At 42.7% G+C, this 22008-nt stretch overlaps 1 protein-coding gene and 1 long non-coding RNA gene across 4 annotated transcripts in view; one reads left to right on the forward strand and one right to left on the reverse strand.

Moving 5' to 3' along the window:
- The window catches only part of LOC140189355 (uncharacterized), a 944498-nt gene that overhangs the window by 788207 nt on the left and 134283 nt on the right, over positions 1–22008 (reverse strand). The window lies entirely within an intron of this gene.
- LOC140189141 (uncharacterized) overlaps positions 1–22008 on the forward strand; it is a 57016-nt gene that overhangs the window by 20821 nt on the left and 14187 nt on the right. The window contains exon 1 of one of the 3 annotated variants that reach the window (XR_011883467.1): positions 11361–11624. The exons of the other annotated variants lie outside the window; for them this stretch is intronic. This is a non-coding gene — a long non-coding RNA (uncharacterized lncRNA). Of the gene's footprint in view, positions 1–11360; positions 11625–22008 lie in introns of those variants that run through there. 3 annotated transcript variants of the gene reach the window in all.

The following is a 22008-nucleotide window of genomic DNA, read 5'->3' on the forward strand; positions in this document are numbered from 1 at the left end:
ATCAGCAACCGTTCGATATCCTGCTGTATCGTTTGGAACTCTTCTGTGCAATGACAGTGCCACCAGTCTGTGTGCCATCTGCCAACTTACTCACCTACACAACCACATCTTTTATCCACATCATTTATATCACGAACAACCGATATCCCAGTACAAACGTCTCTGGTTGACGACTCATCACAGACCTCCACCCAGAACAGGACCCATGCACCACTAACCACTCCCTTCCATGGGAAAGACAATCAGCCACATCACTGTGGACCCATCCTAAACTCCTTGTTGAGCCTACCATGTGGGACCTTGTCGAACACCTCACCCTGTTTGATTTCAGCTTCCTAAACCTTACAAATGCTTTTTCCTCCTCCTTGACTAAATTAATTTCCTCTCTCATCATCCAAGGTTCCTCTACCTTGCTGACTTTGACCCTCCCTCTCACTGGAACAAACTGGCCCTGAAACACTGTGCAGCTGGTCTTTAGAAAAACTCCATGTCAGATGTGGATTTGCCTCAAAATCCATCCTTACAGCATTACTGTGCATGACATCAAACTCAGCTTCAATCTCTCCATTCAGTGACTGGTGTTCCGGTTCACATCCCCCTGTCAATCTCGTTTCAGCCTTCCCAGGGAGCAGCGATGAACCTCATGATACTGACCCGCCTCCAGTGAAGGTGCAAACCATCCCTCTTGTACAGGTCACCAGAAGAGGTTCCAATGATCCAGAATCCTGAAACCTGCCCCTGCACCAGCTCCTCAGCCACACATTCATCTGCTCTAACTTTCTGTCCCTAACACCACGACCACACGACACTGGGATTTACCCGGAGATTACAACCCTTCAGGTCCCGCTCTTTAACTTCTTCCCTAACTCTCTATATTCACTGTGTGGGACCTCTTCCCTCTTCTGCCTGTCTGTTAGAAACTGACATCAACCACCACCTCCAGCTCAATGAACACTGACCCCCCGGTTCTGTATCTGCTCTGAGACGTCCCTGACCCTGGCGCCAGGGAAGCAACACACCATCCAGAATCTCTCACTGACCTCCACCAACTCATCTATCCATTTACCCAGAACGATCACCCTGGCTGACGGCCCTCACCCCGTAAGCTTCAGAGCCAGTCTCAGTGACAGGACATCCCCCAGCAGTAGCAAAAAGAGGTTCAGTGTTGCTGAGGGGAATGGCCACAGGAGCTTGCTGTACTGAGGGCCTGTTCCCGTTACCTCTCCTTGCAGTCACTCAGCTACCTGCTGCCTGTACCTCAGGAGAGACCACCTCACTGAAACTCCAATCTGTAATGCACTCAGTGCCCTGTCTGGTCCTCAGTATGTCCACCTTCAGCTCCACTTCCTTCATACAGTCAGTGAGGAGCTGGATCTGGGTGCACATCCCACGGTGTAGTCCTCAGGGACACTGAGAGTCTCCTTTGTATCACAAGGCCCACAGGGTGAACACACAAGTGCCCCAGCTGATTACTCCATTGTCCTCATTCTGAAAGTAAAGTAGGAAAGCACAACTTCTCAGATCTTAACAGTCTGTCTTTTCAGCCTCCTCTCACTGAAGCCTCTCAAGCAAACGCTTCAACTCCCCAGCGTTACATTAAATCTTGCCTCATCGTTGTGGGCCAAGGGACCTGTCCTGTACTGTTCTATGTTCTTCTACCTATGTACTAAATTTTAGACATAAGTGTTATGGGGAAAGGCTTTTCACTGTCTGTGCTAATAACACCCCTCACAATCTGGCACACCCTCTCAGATTCTGCTCCTTTCTGAGGAAAGGAAACTCAAGCCATCCAATCTCACATCATTGATTGGAAGGGGACACTAGCAGGGATGACGGCAGAGTTGCAGTGGCTCGAATTTCTGGGAAAAAGTTGGATGGTGCAGGACAGATAGTTCCCTTGTAGAAGTAGTAGTATTCTACAGTCAGGATAATGCAGATTTGACAATGGAAATCTTTATCCAACATATAAGCCAAAGACAAAATTAGAGCGAAAATTAGTGGGAAGTTAAGAGAACTAGGAAGCTTTTTAAAACCAACAAAGTCAACTGAAAAGCCATAACGAGGGGTAAAAGATGGAATACAAAGGTCAGCTAGCCAATAGTAGTAAAGAGGATACCAAACATTTACTCAGATATATGAAGAGCAAAATGGAATTGAGAGTAGATATCAGAGCGCAGAAAGCTGATGCTGGAGAGGTAGTAACATGGTTCAGGGAAATGACAGACAAACTGAGTAAGTATTTTGCATCAGTCTTCACTGTGGATGACAAAAGCAGTATGCTGGAAGTTCAAAAGAGTCAGAGGGCAGAAGTGAGAGAAGTAGCCATTACTAGAAGGTGTTTGTGAACCTGAAAGATCTGAAGGTAGATAAATCACCGGGACCAGATTGTCTACAACAGTGCTATGAAAGTGCTGCTTGAAGAGATTGGGGAGGCATTTGAAATGATTCTCCAAGAATCACTGGATCCTGGCATGGTTCCAGAGGACAGGAAAATTGCAAATGTCAGTCCACTCTTAAAGAAGGGAGGGAAGCAGAAGCTAGAAAATCACAGGCCAGTTAGTCTGACCTCAGTGATTGCAGAGATGTTGAAGTTGATTGTTAAGGCCGTGTTTTGGGGGTACTTTAAGGCACATGATAAGCTGTAGTCAGCATGGTTTCCTTGAGAGAAAATCTTGGCTGCCAAATGTGTTGAAATTCTTTGAAGAAATAACAAGCAGGATAGACAACGGAGAATCAGTGGATGTTGTTTATTTGGATTTTCAGTGGACATTTGACAAGGTGCTGCACATGAGGCTGCTTAACAAGTTAAGAGCTCATGATGTTACAAGAAAGATACAGGCTGATTTCCAGGAGTCAGAGTGGTAATAAAATGAGCCTTTACTGGTTGGCTGCAGTGTTCTACAGGAATCATTTTTAGGACAGCTTCTTTTTAGGCTATATGTCAATAATAATTTGAATAGCGAAATTGATGGCTTTGTGGCCAAGTCTGAGGACATTACAAAAATAGGTGGAGGGGCAAATAGTGCTGAGGAAGCAGAGAGGCTAGAGAAGGTCTTAGACAGATTACGAGAATGGATAATTATTGGCAGATGGGATACAGTGTCGAGAGGACTAGAATAGAAGAGCCAATGATGTAATGTTGAGGCTTTATAAGGCTCTGGGAAGGGCTCACTTGGAGTATTCTGAGCAATCCTGGGCCCCTTATCTAAGAAAGTGTGTGAAGGTTCAGAGGACATTCACGAGAATGACTCTGGCATTGAAAGGGTTAATATATGAAGACCATTTGATTGCTCTGGGCCTGTACTCACCAGAATTCAGATGAATGAGAGGAATCTTATTGAAACCTCTTGAATGTTGAAAGGCCGTGGTAGAGTGGATATGGAGATGATGTTTCCTATGGAGGATCAGAGGCATGGCCTCAGAATAGAGGGACATCCAGTTAAACAGAGATGAGGAGGAATTTCCTGCCAGAGAGTGGAATTCATCGCCAGAGGTGACTGTGGAGACCGTCATTGAGTATATTTAAAGCAGAGGTTGATAGTTTCTTGATTCGTCAGGGCATAAATGATTACAGGGACTAATCAGGAGATTGGGGCTGACAGGGAAATGGATGAAATGGCAGAGCAGACTCACTGGGCCAAATGGACTAATTCTGCTCCTGTATTTTATGGTCTTACAATGGAAGAGCTCCATCCCAGACAACATCCTGGTTAATCTGCTCTACACTGTCAGGGAGGTTCATTCTGCTCCATGGGATTGGCAGGGGGATGGGGACTGGAGCACCAGGTCACAGACTACAGTGCAATCATGTTCCTCCTACACTCACAACACGCTGGAGGAACTCAGCAGGCCGGGCAGCATCCGTGGAAATGATTGGTCGACGTTTCGGCCCAGAACCCTTTGTCAGGTCCTGACGAAGGATTCCGGCCCGAAACGTCGACCGATCTTTTCCACAGATGCTGCCCAGCCTGCTGAGTTCCTCCAGCGTGTTGTGAGTGTTGCTTTGACCCCAGCATCTGCAGATTATTTTGTGTTTATGTTCCTCCTACAGTGTGTTCACCAGAACTGCACGCAGTATGTAGCGGTGTGGGAAACCAAATATCATCAAGCCGGTGCCTGACACATCTTTGTTACTCTACTATCTCTTTATTTTCTGCCATTAACTCCCGCACCATCTCCTAGACTCACTGTGCTTTACCAATTAAGCTAAAATTCTCAGCAATAAATTGATTCATATTAAACATTTCAGCATTAGTTTTTCTCTGTCTAGCTTCATACCTTGCTCATTTCAATTTTCCACATCTTTATTGTTTTCTTTTACAAGAGGTTCATTTTCCCTCCCAATTACAGATTGTTTTCCAATCAATATTAAACAGATTAATATCAAAATATTAAACAGAACATAGTATTAATACAAAGCTATTGAGATTACATTGTTAATGACTAGCATATGTAAATATAAACTCAGTTAACACACGGATATTAAACCTCCCAAAAATTCTCAAAATACAAATATAAGAAAAAAAAAGTAGAAATATCATGAAAAAAAGAAAAAAAAACAAAATGCCCCAAAGTAAAAACTAATCTAAACAATACTAATCAACTAAACTAAAGAAAAGAAAAAGACATGGGCTGTTCTGTTACATCAAATAAGACCGTTAGTGTCAATAACTCTGCCCCTCTCTCCTTATATTTGAAAGCAATAGAATAGGTTTGGAAAAGGTCAAATTACATCATATGGAAGTGTTGAATAAATGGCCTCCAGGTCTTTTTGAATTTAATAGAAGGATCATAAATGACACTTCTAATTTTTTCTAAGTTTAAACACAATATAGTTTGAGAGAACCAATGAAATGTAGTGGGAGGTGTAATCTCCTTCCAATTCAGCAAAATGGATCTTCTAGCCATTAATGTAACAAATGCAATTATCTGACAAGCTGAAGAGGTTAAATGATTTGGTTCTATCATTGGTAAACCAAAAATTGCAGTAATAGGGTGAGGTTGTAAATCAATACACAGAACAGTTGAAATAATATCAAAGCTATCTTTCCAATAATTTTTCAAAGAAGGGCATGACCAGAACATATGAGTTAAAGAAGCAATCTCTGAGTGAGATCTATCCCATACATGATTTATATAAGTAATAACGAGCCAGTTTATCATTAGACATATGGGCCCTATGTACTACTTTAAACTGTATCAGTACATGTTTAGCACATATAGAGGAAGAATTAACTAATTGAAGAACTTTTTTCCTATTTTTCAATTGGTAAAGTAATCTTAAATTCCCTTTCCCAACCATTCTTAATTTTATTACATAAGTCTGGATGTATTTTCATAATTATATTATAAATAGTTGCTATTGCACCTTTCTGAAATAGATTTAAATCTAAAAGTTTTCCCAAAATATCCATTGGATCTAGATTCAGAACGGGAGGAAGAACAGTGTTTTAAAAGTTTCTAATCTGTAAATATCTAAAGAAATAGGATCTAGGCAAATTATATTTATTAGATAATTGTTCAAAGGACATGAAACAATTATCCAAAAATACATCAGAAAATCATAATATACCTTTGATTTTCCAAAACAAATAGGCTTGATCCATAATAGAGGGATCAAAAAAATATTAGATATAATAGGGCTTGCTAGAATAAATCGATTCAACCCAAAAAAATTTCAAAATTGGAACCATATTCGTAAAGTGTACTTAACTGTTGGATTATCCATTTGTCGATGCAATTTAGAAAGAACAAAGGGAAGCAAAGTCCCTAAAACCCAATTACCCAGTTTCCCTTGGGATCAATAAAGTATATCTATCTATCTATCTAAAATAGAACCCAATGAAAACCCTTGTACAGATTTACATTCAAGATTTACCCAATGTAGACTTGAAATTATGTCCGAGTCCCAGGTCCAAAATTTTAAATGTCGAATATTAATTGCTCAATAGTAAAATCTGAAGTTCAGCAATGCCAGACCACCCTCCTTTTCAGACTTCTGTAAATATTTTTTACCTAACATAGGATTTTTATTCTGCCATATATATGAAGACATTTTAGAATCAATATTATCAAGAAAGGATTTCATAATAAAAATTGGCACCGCTTGAAATAAATATAATAATCATCTTGATAGCATTGATCCAACCTATCAATGACAGATATTGGTGACCATTTCGTAAACAGATGTTTAATCAGATCAATTAAAGGTAAAAAATTAGCCTTAAATAAATCCAAGATATAAATATAATCTGTCCATGGATATATGCTTTAAAAGTGTCCCATAATGTTCCGCTGGAAATTTCTTCCATAATATTAGTTGAAAAGAAGAAATCAATCTGTTCCTTGATAAATTTAATGAAATCCGAATCTTGAAGCAGATTGGAATTAAACCACCATTGTCCAGTATTAGGAGACGTATCGATCAACTTGATAGAAAGTTTCATTGGTGCATGATCAGAAATGGAAATAATGTCACAGTTACAGTCAATCACAGAAGGAATTAAACGAGAATCAATAAAAAAGCAGTCAATTCTAGAATAAGTATGATATACATGTGAGAAGAATGAAAACCCTTTATCCTTGGAGTGTAGAAATTTCCAAATTTCTGACATTCCAGTGTCACATCCCCCATGACGGGAATATAGAACCAGCAGAGATTGAAAACACTTTGGAGTCCAGTATTGCTACTAACTAATAATATTTATTAGTAACTACACAATACAGTAGAATAAATGTAGATAAATCAAACAGGTTAGCAATGATTATATAAGTATATCAGTAAGTGTGGAAATATATGTATGAAAAACCAAGCTTCTTAAAGTCTAGGGGTAAAAAGATACAATCTTACAATGATGAGTAAAGTTCAGTTCAGTTCAGTTTGTGGTATGGAGAGAGAGAGGGAGAGATTTGAGTCTTCAGGTGAGCTGACACCGTCGATCTTCTCGTTGTCCTTCGAAATCCTTTAAAGGTCACCGACTGTGACTTTAACAAAGGGGACCAGTTTTCTATGGTGGAGCTATCCCCCAGGCAAGGGTGGAGACATGGACAACTCCCCACCAGTCAACACTTTTCCTCTTTCCACTGCAAGAGCGATGGATCGATCCTCCAAATCCACTTTTCCTGCGGGCACAACGCTCATTCAATGTCCAGAACATGTGTCGGAAGTCTATCATCTGACCTCCTATTTTATCTTCCCGTGCTGAGCCTCAGCTGTCACTCAAATAACTGCTCCTTCCTCACTCTGTGAAGAAATGCACAAGCAGGAGAACTGTCCTTGAGAAGTATCAACAACCTGTCTTCAGTCACCATAGCAACTTACGAGCTGCTCGGTGCCATCCCTCTCTCGAACTCAGCAGAAATCCAAAAGTTAACCAGTTCTTTCTCGTGCCTTAAAGTGACAGTCCAACAGTTAGTCTCTGTCTCTCTCTCTCTTTCAAAACAAGATGTTGGTGTTAAATAACTCTCTCACTTTTCAAAAGCACAGTTCATAGAGGTAATTCAGGACCCCGTCACACCAGATTCAATCATAAAAGAGTTCATAAGAGTAGCCAACACATTTGGTAAAGCCTGACTAGATATAGATCTATCCATCAAAGGATTTAAACCAGGGGTCCCCAACCTTTTTTGCACTGCAGACTGGTTTAATATTGACAATATTCTTGCGGACCCGCCGACATCGGGCGGGGGGGGGCGCGGTCTAGGGTTGCCAATGGGCAAGAGTAGCAGTCAACTACGTTGTGTTTACCCCAAGAAAGACTACACTGACCATGAAGCCTTGTGCGGGCACCAACATGCATGCGTTTACATGCCTTTCTTTTCCACAAATCATTTTTGGCAATTCTGTTTGGGGGGGAGGGGTGTTAATCACGACCAGAATATAGGTGATGAGTGGCTAATATACTCAATTTCGTTTCTAAAAGTATTTATCTAATGAATTTAATATTAAACACACAGCACATATTTTCCTCGCATGAATATAGTCATAAGCCAATTATCAGGGGAGGACAGGGGAGCTTGAAGTAAGCGTTGAACAAACTTCCAGTAGAAGTGGTAGAGGCAAGTTCGATATTATCATTTAAAGAAAAATTAGATAGGTATATGGACAGGAAAGGAATGGAGGGTTATGGGCTGAGTGCAGGTCAGTGGGACTAGGTGAGAGTAGCGTTCGGCACAGACAAGAAGGGCTGAGATGGCCTGTTTCTGTGCTGTGATTGTTATATAGTTATTTAAGTCACTTATAAGTCAATAGCATCATATCATTTTAAGTAATGTTTGGATATTAAACACAGCACATATTTTCCTCATAAGAACATACAAAATCATTGCTACACACCAATATCGCTGAATCAGTGGGAGCCCTGGGCTTGTTCCCGACAACAAGTCAGTCCTATCGAGGGGTGATGGGTGGCAGCAATACTCGAAGGGGATTCTTTACATCCCACCTATTCCGCGATTTAGTTTTTGTTGCATTCATTGCAGAGATATGTTGGAAATGGAAGCAACATTTTCAGTGCTTTCATAGCTATCTCAGGATATTTGGCCTCGACTTTGATCCAGAATGCCGGCAGAGATGTTATGTCAAACATACTTTTCAGCCCACCGTCATTTGCAAGCTCGAGGAGTTGATCTCCTTCCCGCGCTGACATGGATGACGCGCGGGTAATGGCCTCGTGTGCATTCAAGCTCAACAGTGGGCGTGACATGGAATGAGGAAAGGTGCAGCTGATTCATATCGTTTACTCGCGGCCCGGTGGTTGGGGACCGCTGATTTAAACAACAATTAAAATCAGCACTCATTATCAACATATAATCATTTAAATTAGAAGGAAAAGTAAATAATTGCTTAAAAATTAAGGATAGTCCACGTTTGGAGTGTAGACATTAAGCATAATTACTTTTCTATCAAAAAGTAACCCAGTAATCACCAAAAATCTGCCATTTGGATCTATAAAAAAAATGTCTGATGTACAAAATGTCATTGAGGAACCTATAAAAATCGAAACTCCTTTCAATTTGGCCTGAGATATCCCTTCCGAACGCTGATTATCCTCTTTCCTCACGAGTTTCTTGAGCAAAAATAATATGAACATTCAGTCTATGGAATACTTTAAAACCCTTTTGCCATTTAATCGGATGGTTTAAACCGTTTGTATTCCAAGAGACAAAATTAATAGTCTGAACTATATTTTCCTAGAATGCACCCTTTGGTATGTAAAAAGTGAACCAAAATGTAAACTCATGAAATCGGAAGAGGAACAAAAATTCAGAAAGGAACCGGAAGTAACGACCTGCAGACATTTTTGTAGTTCTAATTTAGCCAAGTATTTTTGTAGTTCTAATTCAGCCCATTTGAAAAAAAATAAAAGTAGAAATCCCCCCATCCTCCATCCATAAAGACCCAAAACTAAGCCAAGAAAAGGTCAGAAAATAAGCTAAGACTAAATCTACCCCCATTTCACCAGAAGGCAGCTCAAAAGGTATATGTTGAAAAGAAAACCACGCAAAATCCAAAAAAAATACACTATGGCAACAACACAAAAAAATTAACACATATAATAAAATATCTTAATATTTTAATTTCTGAAAAAAGTAAGCGCCAGTACATATTATTATTTACAAATATAAGCAATTAAAAATGGTATTTGAAAAAGAAAGGTATTATGGGAAGAGGAAGGCAAAACGCCATCTTGGTTATACGAAGGGAAAACACAGGGTAAGTTCCCCCAGTGAGATAAAAAAATAACATAAAACCATTAAACGTTAGTTTGAAAAATTATAAATTTAAAAATTAACAAAATGGGCAAAAAAAAACAAATTCATCAACAAGAAAAAAAAATTAACTCATATGAAAAACACTTCCACTACCAACCAAAAACAAAAATCTTGAACTTATAAAGGTCCATCTTCGTAAGTTAATTATAGGCTTTAAAAAAAACACGTAACAGCAAAACCAATAGTACCAGAGCCATGCATTAATTAGTCCGTAGCAGTTCGATACCACTCATCCAAGAAAGTTTGAACAGCACTTGTGGAATGAAAGATACGGCGTGGTCCGTTCGGAGGAGTCGGAGGAGTAATTCTTAAACGCGCAGAATACAACAAAGCTGGTCTGAGACCTTTTTGGTAACATCCGACATCGGAGATTTGAAAGCCAGCCGCTCCTTCATCACTATTAGACTGAAATCTTCAAAGAGACGGAATTCATAATCTTGAAATTTAATCATACCTTGCCGACGGGCAATTCGGACGAGATACTCTTTAACGTGAACATAATGGATTTCGACGAAGTGTACGGTGAACACGATCAAGCAATGAAGGGTCGTCCGGGAATTCAGAGCTAAAACGCATCCTTTAAAAGTTAGGAAAACAATTTTAAAGGGTCCCCTTCCTCGACATCCTCGGGGAAACTAATTATAAGTTAGTTCTGTTTTGTGGATCGATTTTCAAGATCAATAATCTTGGATTTAAAAAGCTTCAGTTCTTTAGACGTCGAAGACAATTTTTGTTCCAAACTCTCAATTTTCAGATCTTTCTTCCGAGCTGCGTCGTTCAATTCTGCAATTTTGCTTTGTTGCTGCTTAATTTGGTAACGAAGCGATTCCAAAGAATCCTTAAGTGACTTCAAGTCTTCAAAACTTCTACGTTCTTCCTCAAATTTTTCACTTAAAAAATTCAACAATGTTGAATAAGTTAATCCAGTTTGCTTAGGTTCACCTTCTTCCGTCCTGTTACCGTCGGAATCTTTCCCATTTTCAGGATCTGGCACTTTAGACCTTGTACTTATTTCTTTGCTCATTTCTTCAAATTTCACAATCAAAGCTCAAGGATAATTCAATAGTATAAATCTTTCAGTGTAGGTAAAAATAAATTAAATAAGGGTGATCATAGGTTAAAACAAAGTAACGGTGATGGACCGGAGCCAAAATTAACCTCACTCCATGAGCGCCTCCTGGGGATCCAGACAGCAAAATCACTGCACAGTGACGGCCCGCTGCCGCTCCTCTGATTGACAGCTACATCGCTCCTCCTCCCGGGCTGCGGCCGCGATGTCACGTGACAAGACAGCCTCTTGCGGAAAGACGTCTCAGAGCCAGAGTGCAGTCTTTGAAAAGTCCCCAGGGTCGGGGAGGGCCCTGGACCCGGGGTTGAGTTGAGGTTTCCCCCGCCAAGCGGCCCTTTTTCATGAAGAGTACGTTGACCCATTTGCAGCTTTACCAGCGGCTCCTCTGATTGACAGCTTACTCTGCCCCGCCTCCTGGGCCGCTGCCTTCCCGTCCCGTTCTCGAGTCGCTGCCTGTGACGTCACAGAGAAGCACATGGACCGTGAGACTCGTTTCCATGGCAACGGGCCGCGGAGGGGGGAGGGGGAGCGCCCTGGGCCCGGGGGTGGAGGTGAGGCTTCCTCCCCCCGGCGGGGCGGCAGCGACTGAACTGAAGGGTCGGTCTGAACCTGCTGCCCTTTGGAAGAATGAGAGGTGATGGAATGGGCCACAGAGGTGATGAGACGAGCTGCTTCTTGTTGTCTGCCATTGCCATGTGGATGTGGGAGCGGACTGGTGGACCTGACTGCGTGTCCACTGTGAACATCGGCTTCTTCTCTTCCTGCCTGCCGACCGGTAACAGTGAGTGTCCGTCTGAGTTTCAACACACAACACACAGCACAGGGAAAGGCCCTTCAGCCCACAGTGTCTGCACTGACCACAACCGATCCCATCTGGCTGAACCTGTCCATATCCCTCCAGTCCCTGCCTGTTCGTGCCTGACCAAACACCTCTTAAACTTTACTAGTTACCACCTGCCACCACAGCAGCTTCCGTGTCCAGCACATAATTCTCTGAAACTTCTGCCATCTCCAACAGGATCCCACCACCAAACATATCTCTCTGCTTTCCGCAGGGATTGCTCCCTACACATCTACCTTGTCCATTGTCCTTCCCGCCAATCCACCTCCAGGCGCTTATTCTTGCAGGCAGAACAAGTGCTACACCTGTCCCTACCCCTCACTACCTTTCAGGGCCCTCAACAGTCCCTCCAGGTGAGACAGCGCCACCTATAAGTCTGTTGGGGTGATATACTGTGTTCAGTGCTCCTGTTGTGGCCTCCTGCATATCGATGAGACCCCATGTAGATTGGGAGACCACTTCACCATGGATCAGCACTCCATCCAACAGAGCAGTGGCCACCCATTTTAATTCCACTTCCCTTTCCCATTCTGATATGTCCAGTGATGGCCTCCTCCAGAGTCGTGATGAGGCCACGCTTCAGTTGGAGAAACAACTCCTTATATTCTGTTTGGGTAGCCTCCAACCTGATGGCATGAACATTTATTTCTCAAATTTATGGTAATGCCACCAACACCCTTCCCCATCACCATTTGCCAACCCCTTTTTCCCTCTCTCACCTTATCCCCTTCCCTGCCTATTGTTTCCCACTGGTGCTCCTCCCCCTTTTTCTTCCTTCCATGGCCGTCAGTCAATTTCACCAATCAACTTCCCAGCTCTTGACTTCACCCGTCCCCCTCCAGGATTCACCTATCACCTGGTGTTTCTCTCTGTCTTCCCCCACCTTATTAATCTACTCCTCAGCTTTTTTTCTCTCCAGACCTGCCCAAGGGTTTCAGTCTGAAATGTCAACTGTACTTTTTTTTTCCACAGATGCTGCATGGCCTGTTGAGTTCTTCCAGCATTCTGTGTCTGTTCCTCGGATTTCCAGCATCTGCAGATTTTCTCTTGTTTATGATTTAAGCATTACTGGTGTGTCAGCTTCACTTTCCCCAGCAGCATTTTTCAAACACCCACCAGTCTCCATGGAAAATAAGAACTCACCTCCCAAATCTATTTTAAACATTCCCTCTCTCTTTTTTAAATTAAAGCTCTGCTCTTGAGTATCTGACATTTGCTGCCTGTGTAAAAGTCTGTCTACCTTATTTATTTTAATAAGTCTCTGCTCAGCCTTTGAAACTCAGCAGTAAAAGATGTACGTTTGTTCAATCTAATGTTATAACTGAAACTGTCTTTCCTGTGATGTGACAACCAGATCTGATCACAAGACGCCTGAAGTGATCTGACCAAAGTTGTGTGCAGCTGCAACATGGCTGCCGACTTTTATCCTCAACAGCTGAGCCCCTTCACCAGGATGTCCAGTTTTGTCATTTTCAGGAGGAATCTTTTTCTGCGACCCAACATCCCCCTGTATCTCAGTGCTTCAAAGGCTCCTGTCATTCCTGCATCCTTTGGCTTTGCAATGAGAATCAGAGTTAATACAATGTGGAAAACAGGTGCTTTGGCTGTCCTCCTCCCTGCTGAGCTAATCCAGCCTGGCTCTGCTGAGCCCATAGACCTCGAAACCTTTGCTAACCGTGTACTTACTCAGGTGGTTTTAGAATGTTTCTAATGTGTCTGCCTCGACCACTGGCAGCTCATTCCAAATACACACCACCCTCTGCCCGCTATGTCCCTTTTAAATCTCTTGCCTCTGATCTGAAACACCAGTCCTCGTGTTTTTACCAACCCTTTCCTGGTCCCATTGATCTTACATCCCTCTGTCAGGTTCACCCCTTAATATGTATGCTCCAGGGTATAAAATACTCGTCTATACCACCTCTCCCGATAACTCAGACCCCCAAGTCCAAACAACAACCTGGCAATTTTTCTTTCTCTGTGCTCTTTCTAGTTTAAAAACATATTTTTGCTACAAATGGCTGATCAAAACTTTACACAGAATCCCAAGTCAGTCCTCATGAAAAACTTGTTTCTCTACAACACATCTTCTCAACTCTTATACTCTGTGCCACGAGTGATGAAGGCCAGCAGGTCAGACACCTTCACCACCGTATCTAGCTGAGATGTCACTTTCAGTGAACTACTTAACACTTTACTTTATTGTCGCCAAACAATTGGTACTAGAACGTACAATCATCAAAGCGATATTTGGTTCTGTGCTTCACACTCCCTGGATTACAAATATTAAATATTAAAGATATTAAAACTAGTTAAAATTAGTAAATATTAAAAATTTAAATTATAAATAATAAATAGAAAATAGAAAAATGGGAAATAAGGTAGTGCAAAAAAGCCGAGAGGTAGGTCCGGATATTTGGAGGGTACGGCCCAGATCCGGGTCAGGATCCGTTCAGTGGTCCTATCACAGTTGGAAGGAAGCTGTTCCCAAATCTGGCCTTAAGAGTCTTCAAGATCCTGAACCTTCTGCTGGAGGGAAGAGGGACGAAAAGTCTGTTGGCTGGGTGGGTCATGTCCTTGATTATCCTGGCTATACATGTATGTGAACTATACATTCACATCGACATTGTTTATATAAATTATGAACAACAAATGTCCCGGCACCCAGTGGCACACCACGAGACAGAGACCTCCAGCCGGAGGCACAACCCTCAACCATCAGCCTCTGCTTCCTATCACTGAGGCAATTATGAAACTAATAGACTATCTCTCATGGATTTCATCTTCCAGATCTAACCCTCCAGACCTGTGTCAAAGGCCTGGCTGATGTCCATACAGACAACATCCACAGCCCTAACCTCATCAACGCTCTTGTGAAGTTCCTCGAAGAGCTGCAAGAGATTGTCAGACATGATTTCCCTTGCACAAAGCTGTGCTGACTGTCCTGAATCAGACCAAATGTTGGTAGATCCAGTCCCTCAGAAACTTGCAATTTACCCAACAACTGGCCTGTAGTGTTCCGGCTAGTTTTCACAACCTTTTTGAAACAATGGCACCGCATTAAACTGTGAGTCCTTAAGTCGTAGGAGCAGGATTAGGCCATTTGGCCCATCCTGTCTGTTCTGCCGTTCCATCATGCCGGATTTATTACTCCCCATTCTCCTGCCTTGTCCCCGTAAACTCTGATGCCCTTAATAATTAAGAACCTTCTAACCTCTGCTTTAAATATACCTAATGACTGTTTTTTGGCCGTCTGTGGCAATGAATTCCATTGATTCATCACCTTCTGACAAAATGATTCCTCCTCATATCTGTTCTAGAGAGAAATCTCTATTCTGAAGGTGTGATTCTTCCATTATTGGAAACATCCTCTCACATCAACTCTATCTAGGGCTTTCAATATTCAATAGTTTTCAATACTATCCTCTGTCATTCCTCTGGACTCCAGCCAGTTCAGGCCAAGAGCATCAAATGATCATTACGTCGTTGTCCCTTCAGTCCCGGGATCATTCCCGTGAGTCTCCCCTGCAGCCTCTGCAATGCCAGCAGCTTAGAAAAGTGACCCAGATCTGCTCATAATCCTCCAAATATGGTCTGACCAAACCCTTGTAAAGCCTCAGCGTTAGATGTTTGTTTTTATATTCTAGTTCTCTGGAAATGAATGAGAACATTACATAGAAACATAGAAAATAGGTGCAGGAGTAGGCCATTCGGCCCTTTGAGCCTGCACCGCCATTTAGTATGATCATGGCTGATCATCCAACTCAGAACCCTGTACCACCATTCCCTCCATACTCCCGATCCCTATAGCCACAAGGGCCATATCTAACCCCCTCTTAAATATAGCCAATGAACTGGCCTCAATTGTTTCCTGTGGCAGAGAATTCCACAGATTCACCACTCTCTGTGTAAAGAAGTTTTTCCTAATCTCTGTCCTAAAAGGCTTCCCCTTTATCCTCAAACTGTGACCCCTCGTTCTGGACTTCCCCGACATCGGGAACAATCTTCCTGCGTCTAGCCTGTCCAATCCCTTTAGGATTTTATACCTTTCAATAAGATCCCTCCTCAATCTTCTAAATTCCAACGAGTATAAGCCTAGCCGATCCAGTCTTTCTTCATATGAAAGTCCTGCCATCCCAGGAATCAATCTGTTGAACCTTCTTTGTACTCCCTCTATGGCAAGAATGTCTTTCCTCAGATTAGGGGACCAAAACTGCACACAATACTCCAGGTGTGGTCTCACCAAGGCCTTGTACAACTGCAGTAGTACCTCCCTGCTCCTGTACTCGAATCCTCTCGCTATAAATGCCAGCATACCATTCGCCTTTTTCACCACCTGCTGTACCTGCATGCCCACTTTCAATGACTGGTGTATAATGACACCCAGGTCTCGTTGCACCTCCCCTTTTCCTAATCGGCCACCATTCAGATAATAATCTGTTTTCCTCTTTTTGCCACCAAAGTGGATAACTTCACATTTATCCACATTAAATTACATCTGCCATGAATTTGCCCACTCACCCAACCTATCCAAGTCACTCTGCATCCTCTTAGCATCCTCCTCACAGCTAACACTGCCGCTCAGCTTCGTGTCATCCGCAAACTTGGAGATGCTGCATTTAATTCCCTCATCCAAGTCATTAATATATATTGTAAACAACTGGGGTCCCAGCACTGAGCCTTGCGGTACCCCACTAGTCACTTCCTGCCATTCTGAAAAGATCCCGTTTATTCCCACTCTTTACTTCCTGTCTGCCAACCAACTCTCTATCCACATCAATACCTTACCCCCAATACCGTGTGCTTTAAGTTTGCACACTAATCTCCTGTGTGGGACCTTGTCAAAAGCCGTTTGAAAATCCAAATATACCACATACACTGGTTCTCCCCTATCCACTCTACTAGTTACATCCTCAAAAACTTCTATGAGATTCGTCAGACATGATTTTCCTTTCACAAATCCATGCTGACTTTGTCCGATGATATCACCGCTTTCCAAATGTGCTGTTATCACATCTTTGATAACTGACTCTAGCAGTTTCCCCACCACTGATGTTAGGCTAACAGGTCTATAATTCCCTGGTTTCTCTCTCCCTCCTTTTTTAAAAAGTGGGGTTACAGTAACCACCCTCCAATTCTCAGGAACTAGTCCAGAATCTAAAGAGTTTTGAAAAATTATCACTAATGCATTCACTATTTCTTGGGCTACTTCCTTAAGCACTCTGGGACGCAGACCATCTGGCCCTGGGGATTTATCCGCCTTCAATCCCTTCAATTTACCTAACACCACTTCCCTACTAACATGTATTTCTCTCAGTTCCTCCATCTCACTGGACCCTCTGTCCCCGACTATTTCTGGAAGATTATTTATGTCCTCCTTAGTGAGGACAGAACCAAAGTAATTATTCAATTGGTCTGCCATGTCCTTGCTCCCCATAATCAATTCACCTGTTTCTGTCTGTGGGGGACCTACATTTGTCTTAACCAATCTTTTTCTTTTCACATATCTATAAAAGCTTTTACAGTCAGTTTTTATGTTCCCTGCCAGTTTTCTCTCATAATCTTTTTTCCCTTCCTAATTAAGCCCTTTATCCTCCTCTGCTGAACTCTGAATTTCTCCCAGTCCTCAGGTGAGCCACTTTTTCTGGCTAATTTGTATGCTTCTTCTTTGGAATTGATACTATCCCTAATTTCCCTTGTCAGCCACGGGTGCACTACCTTCCTTGATTTATTCTTTTGCCAAACTGGGATAAACAATTGTTGTAGTTCATCCATGTGATCTTTAAATGCTTGCCATTGCATATCCATTGTCAACCCTTTAAGTGTCATTTGCCAGTCTATCTTAGCTAGTTCACGTCTCATACCTTCAAAGTTACCCTTCTTTAAATTCAGAACCTTTGTTTCTGAATTAACTATGTCACTCTCCATCTTAATGAAGAATTCCACCATATTATGGTCACTCTTACCCAAAGGGCCTCTCACGACAAGATTGCTAATTAACCCTTCCTCATTGCTCAATACCCAGTCCAGAATAGCCTGCTCTCTGGTTGGTTCCTCAACATGTTGGTTCAAAAAACCATCCCGCATACATTCCAAGAAATCCTCTTCCTCAGCACCTTTACCAATTTGGTTCACCCAATCTACATGTAGATTGAAGTCACCCATTATAACTGCTGTTCCTTTATTGCACACATTTCTAATTTCCTGTTTAATTCCATCCCCAACCTCACTACTACTGTTAGGTGGCCTGTACATTTGTCTTCCTTGTTACCAGCTCAACATGAACATTGACCTTCCTGGTGAATTTATTATGGGGAACAAGGAAATAGCAGACGAGTTGAACAGGTACTTTGGATCTGTCTTCACTAGGGAAGACACAAACAATCTCCCAGATGTAATAGTGGCCAAAGGACCTAGGGTATTGGATGAATTGAAGGAAATTTATATTAGGCAGGAAATGGTGTTGGATAGGCTGTAGGGTCTGAAGGCTGCTAAGTCCCGGGACCTGATGGTCTGCATCCCAGGGTACTTAAGGAGGTGGCTTTAGAAATCGTGGACACATTGGTAATCATTTTCCAATGTTCTATAGATTCAGGATCAGTTCCTGTGGATTGGAGGGTGGCTAATGTTGTCCCTATCTTCAAGAAGGGAGGAAGAGAGAAAGCAGGGAATTATAGACCGGTTAGCCTGACGTCGGTGGTGGGAAAGATGCTGGAGTCAATTATAAAAGATGAAATTACGACACATCTGGATAGCAGTAACAGGCTTGGTCTGAGTCAGCATGGATTTACGAAGGGGAAATCATGCTTGACTAATCTTCTGGAATTTTTTGAGAATGTGACTATGAAAATGGACAAGGGCGAGCCAGTGGATGTAGTGTACCTGGACTTTCAGAAAGCCTTTGATAAAGTCCCACACAGGAGATTAGTGGGCAAAATTAGGCCACATGGTATTGGGGGCAGAGCACTGACATGGATTGAAAATTGGCTGGCTGACAGAAAGCAAAGAGTAGCGATTAACGGGTCCCTTTCGGAATGGCAGGTAGTGACCAATGGGGTACCGCAGGATTCAGTGCTGGGACCGCAGCTGTTTACAATATATATTAATGATTTAGATGAGGGAATTGAAAGTAACATTAGCAAATTTGCCGATGACACAAATCTGGGTGGCAGTGTGAAATGTGAGGAGGATATTATGAGAATGCAGGGTGTCTTGGACAGGCTGGATGAGTGGGCAGGTGCATGGGAGATGCAGTTTAATGTGGATAAATGTGAGGTTATCCACTTTGGTGGTAAGAATGGGAAGGCAGATTATTATCTAAATGGAGTCAAGTTAACAAAAGAGGAAGCACAACAGGATCTAGGTGTTCTTGTACATCAGTCACTGAAAGCAAGCATGCAAGTACGGCAGGCAGTGAAGAAACCTAATGGCATTCTGGCCTTCATAACAAGGGGAATTGAGTATAAGAGCAAAGAGGTCCTTCTGCAGCTGTACAGGGCCCTGGTGAGACCACACCTGGAGTACTGTGTGCAGTTTTGGTCTCCAGATTTTAGGAAGGACATTGTTGCTATAGAGGGAGTGCGGCGTAGATTCACAAGGTTAATTCCCGGGATGGCGAGACTGTCATATGTCAAAAGATTGGAGCGACTGGGCTTATATACTCTGGAATTTAGAAGGCTGTGAGGGGATCTTATTGAAACATATAAGATTATTAAGGGATTGGACACGCTGGAGACAGGAAGCATGTTCCCACTGATGGGTGAGTCCAGAACCAGAGGCCACAGTTTAAGAATTAGGGGTAGGCCATTTAGAACAGAGTTGAGAAAAAACTTTTTCACCCAGAGAGTGGTGGATATATGGAATGCTCTGCCCCAGAAGGCTGTGGAGGCCAAGTCTCTGGATGCGTTCAAGAAAGAGATGGATAGAGCTCTTAAAGATAGCGGAATCAAAGGTTATGGGGATAAGGCAGGAACTGGATACTGATTGTGGATGATCAGCCATGATCACAGTGAATGGCGGTGCTGGCTCGAAGGGCCGAATGGCCTACTCCTGCACCTATTCTCTATTGTCTATTGACCCCAAAGTCCCTTTGCACGTCTGATTTCTCAATTTACTCCTTGATTACAAAGAGCTTACACCTTTATTTATCCTACGAGAGTACATGACCACACACTTCCTTATACTGTATTTCATCTGGCACCTCTTTGTCCATTCTCTAAATCTGTGCAAGTGCTACTGCACACTCCCTGCTTCCTCAACATTGCCTGCCTTTACATCTCTCTTTGTGTCATCCACAGAGTTGGCCTTAAAACTATCAATTCTGGATTAGTCACTGTCCAGCTGTGGCCTGAGATGAAGCAACAATCTCTCCCCTGGCCTCCACAGTGTATTCTCTAACTTCCCACAAAGTACGAGAATGTACCTGATAAGGCCCGGGAGATTTAACAACTTTAATGCACCTTAAAGTCTCCGATATAGATCCCTGCCCATTTGAATGTGGTCTAAGACATCGCAGCTCATTTCTGTCACTTCCTTAGCTTCCGCATTTTCTCAATGGTGAGATAACTGTTGGTAATATTCATGGAAAGCCTCTCGTATTTCCTTCGGTTTCACACACCGATGCCATGTTCATCTCCAAGGGGAATGATTCTCTAACCTCCCTTTTCCTCTGAATATACCAAGAGAATCTCTTGGGATTTTGCTCACTTTGCCTTCCAAATTCTGATATCCTCATGTTACCCTCCTAACAGTTATGAGAGATCCTATGTCTGAGTCTTCTCGAATACTTTCCCGAGCATTGATCCAAATCTCACTAGTCTATATTTTCCTGGTTTGTCTCTATCATCTGAGGAACAACGTGCCCTGGAATATCAGCATCACTTCCTTCTCTGATCTCACTATCCTCGATGACCACGTTGATGAATACTGATGTGAAGAACTGGTTTAGTCCCTCGCCCACTTCCTCTGGATCCAGACATCAACCCTCTCCTTTGTCCTTGTGTTGCGGTATCCTCTCTGGAGTGCCCCTTCTCACCAAAGTCATTCTTTGTCCCGGTTTGGCACTTCTGATTCTCTCTTTAACTTCTCTCTTGCTTGCTTCATATTGCCAGAGGCCTTCTCCAATTTTTACATCTAAAACATTCGTTATGCTTCCTTTTTTCTTTCAGTCTGAATTTATAACATCTCTCAGCATACATATCTGCCTGACATTACCATCCTCGTCTTTCCTCCTCGTAGAAATAGTTTTGTCTGAATTCTGACCCAATTGCGTTTAAACATCACTCACATGTTAAATGTGGACTGATCAATCATAGCTGCACCCAGTCCCCTCTCCCCAGTTCCTGCCCAACACAGTTTCCAATAGCTATACCCCAATTGACCACATTAGACCATTGCTGTCTACAAGAAGGGTCAGAGCCGTCTCTATTTCCTGAGGAGACTGAGGTCCCTTAACATCTGTCGGACGATGCTGAGGATGTTCTACGAGTCTGTGGTGGCCAGTGCTACCATGTTTGCTGTTGTGTGCTGGGGCAGCAGGCTGAGGGTAGCAGACACCAACAGAATCAGCAAGCTCATTCATAAGGCCAGTGATGTTGTGGGGATGGAACTGGACTCTGTCACGGTGGTGTCTGAAAAGAGGATGCTGTCCAAGTTGCATGCCATCTTGGACAATGTCTCCCATCCACTACATAATGTACTGGGTGGGCACAGGAGTACATTCAGCCGGAGGCTCATTCCACCAAGATGCAGCACAGAGCGTCATAGGAAGTCATTCCTGCCTGTGGCCATCAAACTTTACAACTCCTCCCTTGGAGGGTCAGACATCCTGAGCCAATAGGCTGGTCCTGGACTTATTTCCTGGCATAATTCACATATTGCTATTTAACTATTTATTACTATTTTCTATTACTATTCTATTACTATTTATTATTTATGGTGCAACTGTAACGAAAACCAATTTCCCCCGGGATCAATAAAGTATGACTATGACTATGACTATTACCACCGGGTCCAGTCTTGCCCTATTTGCTGTTCCCAAATGGCAACTTCTATCAACGGTCAGGCTCATTTCCCAACACAATGTCTTCTATGACCCGCTTCCCTGGTTAGATTATTCTCTCCTGAGTTAAGAAACATCCCAGGATACTTCCAACAAGCTCTGCAATAATCTGAGCCCCTGGCTCTAAGGGAGTCCCAGACAACACAGGGGAAATTAAATTCACCCACTACAACTACTCTTTTGCTTTTACCTCTTTGATTACTTGCTACATTTCTGTTCCTTTATCTCCTGCTGGCATTTGGGAGACCTGTGATATAACCCCATCAG

Source organism: Mobula birostris, chromosome 28 (assembly GCF_030028105.1).
Source record: "Mobula birostris isolate sMobBir1 chromosome 28, sMobBir1.hap1, whole genome shotgun sequence".
Lineage (NCBI taxonomy): Eukaryota > Metazoa > Chordata > Chondrichthyes > Myliobatiformes > Myliobatidae > Mobula > Mobula birostris.